Genomic DNA, 9,173 nt, shown 5'->3' with positions numbered 1-9,173 from the left:
CCTTTTTCTGAACTCCTGTCCTGCCAATACTAATTTAGAGAAAGAAATAGAGACAGAGAGAGAAAAATACTACTGGGATAAGGAATTCATTATTAAACAACTAGAGGCCTGGTGCACGGATTTGTGCACGGGTGGGGTCCCTCGGCCTGGCCTGCAGGGATCAGGCCAAAACTGGCTCTATGACATCCCCTGAGGGGACCTGGATTGCTAGAGGGCACAGGCCAGGAGGAGGGACCTCACCCGTGCACAAATTTGTGCACTGGGCCTCTCATATAGCATAAGATTTATCCCCAAACCTCTATGTGGTCCCACCACACTCACTGCCAGTCTTCTTGCCTAGGATAAAACAGATTTAAGTATTTTCTTATTATAGCTAGCTAAAAGTCCTCCTTCCCTCATTCTCCCTGCGTCTATCACCTCCTACACTTCTCAGATGGCAAGATGAGGTGAACCCATAGGAAACTGCCAAGATGAAGAGGCTTGGAGGTCTGGACATAATCTTTGAGGCTTCGAAGTAGAGCCAACAAGCCCCACTGAGGACATAATCTTGTTCAGCCATTTGGGACCTACCTGTTCCTAGAAATGAGCCCCAAGGAGGGCTTTTTTCCTCTAAGACTGGTGAGTCCACAAGCAAAGATGTCAGCATCCAATCAGAATTTCAAATGTCAATCAAATTTTCAGATGGTTTCTCCATCAAGAATTGGTGGGGGGGTTTTCATCCATCAAATAATGCCATAGATGATGTACTATGCATGGTACCTGTTCTACTGGAATTTGTACCAAAGAGCAATGGGAGACAAGGTAGCAGTAGAGTAAAATGACCACATTTGCACATCCTGGATGCTTACAGAAGAACAGGGTGGACGAGGGCCAGACTTGACTCAGGAAGATTTGTTAGGATATTTCATATTCCTGTTAATACAGGTGGTAATTAGATTTATGGTGGAAGTAAAGATGGAGAGAAGTGTTGGATTAAGAGATATTTAGGAGCTAAAATTGATAGTATTTAACTATGGGGTTAGAAATAGCAACCAAAGTAAATAATGGCATCATATCCTGGCTTTTCATTCATTATACAAATAATTTTTAAATATTTACTACCTGCTGGGCATGTGTTGCAGATACAACACATACAAAAACAAACAAAAAAAGCAATCCTGCCATCATGAAGTATGCAACAGTATGCCTTCCTGAACCTGGCAGTACTTAAAGATTTAAGTTCAGTTCAACCAAAGGATACAATTGAATATGTTCCAATTTCAGAATGTCAAGACTGTGGGTACAAAGTTAGATGCCTATAGATTGCACACTCAGAAGCTAAATGGATGCAAAGGCACATGGGCCTCCATGTTCCCAAAGTCTGCCTGGAAATCCAGGACAGATGTCAGCTTTTGTAGTGCTGGATGAGTATAAATCATCACATTTGAATGGTAAAGAAAAATAAAAAACATTACCATCTTCTTATCCAGTAAAACATTTCTATGCTGAGAGAGTATCACCAAGACGCAACCCCCATTCAGAGACTGATGAACCAAATGTTTGGAGATGTTAGGAGATGTTATTTAGTAATTTAATCATCATAACTGTATCTGGAAAGCATTTGAAGATGATTTTCAATGTCTTTGAGGTATAAGAGGTTTTTATTGTTGTTGTTGTTAATCCTCATCCAAGGATATTTTTCCATTGATTTTTAGAGAGAGTGGAAGGGAGGGAGGGGTAGAGGGGAGAGAAAAAGAGGGAGAGAGAGAGAGAGAGAGAGACATTGATGTGAGAAACACATGGATTGGGTGCTTTCTGCACATCCCCCAACAGGGGTCAAGGATCAAACCTGCAACCCAGGTATGTGCCCTTGATCAGGAATTGAACCCATGACCCTTCAGTGCATGGGCTGATGCTCTAACCACTGAATACACCAGCCAGGGCTAGTGGTATCTTTTCTTTACCCTTCTACGTCATTATAGACATTTCAAAAAGAGATTAGAAGTGGATGTATCCAGTTTTGCTGGACAACTACCAGTTAAAAACTTGGCAAAGGATTTGAATAGATATTTCACTAAAATAGATATACTAATGGCTAAAAAGCATACGAAATGATGCTCAACATCATTAGTCATTAGGGAAAGACAACTTAAAACCACAAACCAGCATATCACATCCACTATAATGGCTACAATAAAAAATACAAGAATAAATGCTAAGAATGTGGAGAAATTGAACCCTCACACATTTCTAGTAGAAATACAAAATGGTACAGTGATTGTTAGGATTGAATTGTGGCCCCTCAAAATTCATATTCTGAAACCCTAACACCCAGTGCCTCAGAATGTGACTATATCTGAAGGTTTTTAAAAGATGAGTAAGTAAAAATGAGGCTATTAGTGTGGGCTCTAATCCAGTATGACTGGTGTCCTTGTAAGAAAAGAACATTTGGACATACAAAGCGGTACCAAGGGCGTGCACACATAGACAAAAAAGCCATGTGAGGACAGAGCGAGAAGGCAGCCATCTGTAAGCCAAGGAGAGAGGTCTTAGAGGACACCAACCCTGCCAGCCTCCACAGCTGAGAGAAATAATTTTCTATTGTTTAAGCTACACAGTCTATGATATTTCGTTATGCCATGCTAGCAAACTAATAGAGCCACTCCGGGATATAATTTACTAGTAGAAGCGACTCAAAATGATAAGCATAAATTTGCTAACCCAGGAATTCTTCCTAGGTATATACTCAAGAGAATTGAAAGCATATACTCACAAAAAGACTTGCACACAAACCTTCTTAGCAAAGTTATTCATGATAAACGGATGCAGAGGCACATGGGCCTCCATGTTCCCAAAGACTGCCTAGAAATTCCGGACAGATGTCAGCTTTTTCTAGTGCTGGAAATCATCATGTTTGAATGGTAAAAAAAATTATCTAGTAAAACATTTCTATGCTGAGAGAGTATCACCAAGAGACAGCCACCATTCAGAGACTGATGAACCAAAGGTTTGGAGATAATTAGGAGATATTGATTAATTTAATCATCATAACTATAATTGGAAATAACCTAAATGTAAATCAACAAATAAATGGACAAATATGGAATATTATTTGGAGATAAATAAGAATTATTTATACAAGCTAAGACAGGTATGGAATTTAAAAAAAAATACTCAGTAAAAGAAGCCAGACACAGGGACCATTTTCTGACTCAGTTAATATGAAATGTCCAGAAAAGGCAAATCTATAGAAACAAAAAGTAGATTAGTGGTTGCCTGGTATGAAAGGGAAAGGCAAATACAATGAACAGTAAATGGGCACAAGAGATGTTATTGGGAAGATGTAAGTACTAGTTTTATATAACCAATTTATGGTGATTGAACAACTTGGTCAATTTACTAAAAATATCATTGAATTGTATATTTTAATGGGTGGTGTCTTTTTTGTCACCAATAAAACTATAAAACATTACAACTCAATAAAGTTATTTTAAAAGTTATAAAGTTTTACCTCAATAGTTATTTTTAAGTACCTTAACAAAGTTATTCTTCCTTAGATAATATTTTTTTCAAAATGAAAAAAAGAGTCAAACAGGGGACAATATAAATACCACCCCTGTGAGAATTTCAAATCAGAAGAACAATTATTAACTTAGTGGGGAATGAGTTGAGGAAAATTGATAGTTTGAAGGCTAAACAAGAGCATTAAAAACAAAGTCTAAAAATAAGTGAAAGATTCAGTTTGTGACACTAAGCCTCTTTCTTCTATGTAACTCCCAAAGAATCAAAACTTCAGAGACAGACTGAGTGTTACTTGGCTAGAACTGAACATACCTCTCCTAATCTCTCTTTGAAATATCTACAATGACAAAAAGAAGCATAAAAATCACTATCGTATAAGCTAGCATTTGCAGTCTAACTACTGCCAAATGTGGGAGAAACTCGAAAAGACTAATAAAACAGTACATGGCCTGGATATCTGTCATCTGCTCTCTCTTATATTGTCTTACATCCAGCATTCTATGGCCAAGTTCCTAATTTTCTCCCAACATCTCTTTATTCTGAAATACATAGAATTTTTAGCTGGTCATGTCAAATAAAGTCAGTATTTCCCAACATCCTTTGCAGCTAGATATAAATTTCTAGCTGGCAAAACGTAAGTGCATGTGCCCTGGGCAGCTTCTAAGAGCCTTCCGTAAGAGAAATGTGCATATTCTTTCCTTTATTCTTCTTTACTTTCTCTGATCTCCTTGAAATTCAAATACCACCATCGTGGACCATGAGGAAAGCATGCTAGAAATGGTAGAATAATAAGCTAGGAGTATGGCATGATGGAGCAGCCCTGTTCACATACCTCTAGACCAGTGGTTCTCAACCTGTGGGTCGAGACCCCTTTGGGGGTCGAAGGACCCTTTCACAGGGGTCACCTAAGACCATCGGAAAACACATATATAATTACATATTGTTTTTGTGATTAATCACTATGCTTTAATTATGTTCAATTTGTAACAATGAAAATACATCCTGCATATCAGATATTTATTTACATTACGATTCATAACAGTAGCAAAATTACAGTTATGAAGTAGCAACGAAAATAATTTTATGGTTGGGGGTCACCACAACATGATGAACTGTATTAAAGGGTCGCGGCATTAGGAAGGTTGAGAACCACTGCTCTAAACATTTACATGAGCGAAAGAATTTTCATTTTGGTTCAACGAAAACAAAGCACACTTCTTTATGTTCTATCACTAAGCTCATTCTGCTGTAGTGTGGGCTCTAGAAGGGTGACTTGGAGAGGCCCCTGGGTCTTGCCAGTTAAATATAAGTCTCAGTCTTCTTAGGAGAGATTCAGTCTCTTTAGGAGAGATGCTCAATCTTTCAGAGCTCTTTCCTCATTCTTCATTTTACCAAGATGGCATCTTCTTCCTCCCAAAGCAACAATTATCTTCATAGTAGTGGTAATGGGGCCTCTGTTCTATTTGCTGCCTTCTAGGTCTTGGCTACCTCTGTCCTTTGGGTTACTGTATCCATAATGGTAGTCTCCACCACCACTGCATCCAAACTGGTGGTCTCCCCCAATCTCCAGGTATCCATCTCCCACCACTACTCATTGTGTGCAAATAATGCCTTTGCACCTCTGTGTTCTTCTGCTCCTGACCCCAGGCCTTGCCAGTCCACCAGGACTCAGACCACTTCTGCCCGCTGTGAGGCATCCTAGACTTCCTTCTCATTCTCCATAGGTTGTAGGAAATCAAAAACAGTCATTTATCTATATACATCTTCCATCCTGAGATACTGTTTGATATGGTGAAACACAATCAAAGGTGGAATAGGCACGCAGAGTACCATGCCAGATGTCCTTGGTTTCTCCCTCAACATATCAGGAGTTTCTACTGACCAAAACATAACCAGGTGTTTCCAAAATACGCCTCATGCTCACCGAGGTTATAGCAAACTCCTCCGACCCCTGTCCTCCTTCTGTTTTTCCCATAGTATCTTTTCAGAGGGCTTATTGGACCTCTTGCAGTCACTTTCTCATGTGCAGAGTGTAAACTCCAGCTCTTTAGTCTGATTTCAGCACCATGGTCCTTGATATGTTAAGGACAATTTGTGAGATACAATTGTTCTCTTTACAAATTATAGCTCTCAAGACTCCTATCTCCCCAAATCAGCACTGAGATTCAGAGTTCATGGATAGCTCTCCGAACCTCTGTTCCAGGTGGTTCCATCCTCTCCATCCCAAGGAGGTCAAAGAGCCTTCTGAATGGTTTAATAATTTCATAGTATTAGACTCATTTACAGTTGAATCATATGCCAACCTAAGTGTAAATAAAGGAAAGAGAATGAAATACTGGGAAACTCCAATCTGAGCCGTAGACAACTCTGCTCAAAAGCTACCTGACTTGTGCTCAGAATCTTGGGCCCATCTTTAATTCATTTGCTCTTTCACTTGGTATTTGTAATCATGGATGTTTCATCACAGGATCTAAACTTGGTACTAAATAAAGAAAAAAAGTCCTCTGACAGCTGTGGAAGGAGCCTAATTAGGAGCCTCTTTAGTTTACTTTCAAATGCATAATTGATGGAGAAACATGTGAAGCAAATAGCACCCCCTCAATATCCTCACGATATTTTCAAAGTTGCTGATTGTCACATTGGTTTCATATCATTTAGAAGATGTCGTTTTCTGGCTCCTTTTTATCTTAATCCAGGGCCACGTTTCAGTTTAATAATTCATTAGCAGCTCTTTGGAACTTACTGCCTGCTGAGTTTACCGAAGACTGATTAGCAATTTTATCATTTTTAAGTTTTCCGTATATATTTTCTTAAGTGTCATCTCCTGCTGATTCTAATACGTTCTTGCTTGAAATTATTTTTCCCCCATTTTTTTGCTTTGCCACTGTGAAACTGTCAATCATTTCTATCCCCCAGAATACGCGTCATTGAAGTCTGAGATCCTGTTGGTCATTCCTAATCATATAGTACTTGTCTTAATGGCATATTCATATTTCAGCAAGGCTTGATTCTGTCTTTTGTCAATAATAATCAATCTAAATCAGGTGTGCATTCAGTTACATTAGGCATAATTGGGCAAACCATGAGCATGGGAATAAGACCCACCTGGAATTTGAAGTTTGCCTCTATCATTTCTTACTGACTGTAAACTGTTGTGTTATGTTTTGTTTTTTTTACCTAACTTGACTAAATTTCAATTTGTTCATGGGAAAAATTGTAATAATAACTACTTCTTAGTGTTGCTGTGGGAAATAGATAACATATATAAAAATATGCAATATTATACCTGAAAGATAATAGATGTTTTGTTAAAATTTTATTTCACTTATTTTCTTCCTTTTTCTCCTCATTCTATTTTAGTTAACATTAACAAACTATTGACTGGTTTCATTATAATAGGCATGGCATTATCTGAGATACTGAAACAGTTCTTAAATCCTAGGGATTCGCAATTTTGTTGTACCATGTCAATTTATGTTTCATTAACTTGAGAGAACTCTTATTTTTAAAAAATTGTTGCATAAGAATGTTAAAAACAATTGTTGCATAAGGCTAATTCTGATTGTTCCTTAAGCTCTCAAAATTGCCATTTGCTTGCTTACTAGCCCACTAAGGTTAAAAAGGCAAAGAATGGGCAGAAATGACACATGTAAATAATAACTCCTTGCAAAGGCACAGATGAATCATGTGTTTTAATTGGAAGGTCATGAATAAAAACACTGTTCTGCAAACCCAGACTAACCCCACCACAATTCCACATTTGCATTTAAGTGCTCTGATCTGATGGGGTTTTGCACTATAGCTAGTCAGAAAACAGAATTTTGATCAGAAGATATCAATATTAGCTGTTTCTACACATCTCTGGTTGGTACAGTCCGCATAGCTCAGTTTTGTTCTAATACTGGTGTGCCGGGTTTAAATTTTGAAAATCATCCTCTATGAGTTTCTAATAAAAGCACTGCATGTTTGTTCATTTTTGAAAAGTTAGAAAATTCAGAGGAGAATAAAGCTAAATTGATTAATTAATTAATTAATTGGTATTTTGATCTGTGTGGTGAATTTAGATATATTAGTGATCAGGGTGGGAGTGATAGCAATTTTCACATAATAGCCGCACCTCCTCCAATTGTCAGCCATCCTCAAAGAGTACATTGCTCCTGAGGGAGAGTCCTGTGAGAGCAAAGCTAGAACAATGGTAAGGAATAGTAAAGTGGGAGGATTGCAGGGCCCTACAGACAATAAATTCATGACAAAACAGCCCAACTCAGAAGTGAGATGTCTGTCTCAGAGACACTTGTCAATATGTCTATTCGAATGGAAAAATTAAATCAGACTTTTTCTAAACAGTTATTATATCTGATTTGGCAGATTTTTTTGACAATGAAACATAGCTTTAGAATATAGACTATACAGTAAATATTTTCTGTAAACAAAATGACCTAAATCTACAATTCCAATGATTTAAAAAAAATATTTAAAACACAACAAAGCATACGTATTTTGAATGAAATTTCTTTTGGCAAAATGCATTTAAAAAACAATAATTTTTGTCAGTCTCTTTTGGATACATTAGGTTAAATCTTGTGTCTCTAAAAAAACTGAATAAAACCTATAATTTATATAATTATTTATTTCACTGCTTAGAATAAATCTGCCTTGCCTGGTCAGTGAAGCTCAGCGGTTGAGCATTGGCCTATGAACCAAGAGGTCACAGTTCAATAACAGGTCAAGGGCACATGCACAGGTTGCAGTTGTGGGCTCGTTCCCCAGTGCAGGGGCCTGCAGGAGGCAGCCAATCAATGATTCTCATCATTGATGTTTATCTCTCTCCCTCTCCTTTCCTCTCTAAAATTAATAAAAATATACTTTTTAAAAATACTTTGCAAAATATTAAAATTATTATCATTTTAGACATGCAAATGAGTAAGTGTAAGTAGATGAGGCCACAACAGAGAGAAAACACAGCAATTTGTGCCACCTATTTCTAAATTTCTGAGGGAGGATCTTGACTGACCCTACAGAACTATAAGAGGAGTTGGTCAATAAGACAATTATGCAACCATAGCCCAAAATCCAGCATAAGGATTGAGGTTTAAACAGTCCACTGTCTTAACTTTTTGCCACAAGAGATAAATCCAAAATTTGTGTGATTTCACACACACACACAAGCCGGTATTTATTGGTGGGGTTCTCTTCCATCCAAAGACTCTAGGATTCGGGTTTCTTCCATCTTCAGCAATCACCATCTTAGCACAAGGCCTTCAGATCACCACCATCAAGGAAGGGGATTTAAAAAAAAAGTAACATGAAGCTTTTGGGAAACAAGATTGAAAGTGTCTAAAATTACTTCAATCTGTCGTGTCTCGGCCTTTTGGCTATGATCATGTGTAATATCTGTTCTTATCAGTTTAAAATTTCTTCAATCAAAATATCAAGGCTAGAACCCAGCTACATAGCTTTAATCCCTTTGCAAGGAAGACGGAGAAAAGTGCTCTATGTCCTCAGAAACAGGAGAATAAATTTTGATTTGCCCATGAATGGGGCTCAGGGAGACCTGTCAGAGACCTTAATATGTGCTCCCTAGAGCTGAGGGAATGAATGAGACTGGAGTTTCCTCGGGCCAGGAAAGGATGAAAAGAGATGCAATTAAAGACCACTCTCCCCATGAAAGT

General features: G+C 37.9%; 1 pseudogene; it reads left to right on the top strand.

The window, feature by feature from the left end:
• The first annotated feature begins 8,856 nt into the window (after positions 1 to 8,856).
• LOC111826573 lies at positions 8,857 to 8,969 on the top strand (annotated as a pseudogene).
• The last annotated feature ends 204 nt before the right edge of the window (positions 8,970 to 9,173 follow it).

This window comes from Myotis lucifugus, unplaced genomic scaffold, assembly GCF_000147115.1.
Source record: "Myotis lucifugus unplaced genomic scaffold, Myoluc2.0 scaffold_1, whole genome shotgun sequence".
Classification (NCBI taxonomy): Eukaryota; Metazoa; Chordata; class Mammalia; order Chiroptera; family Vespertilionidae; genus Myotis; species Myotis lucifugus.
This window is presented reverse-complemented; position numbering and strand designations above follow the sequence as displayed.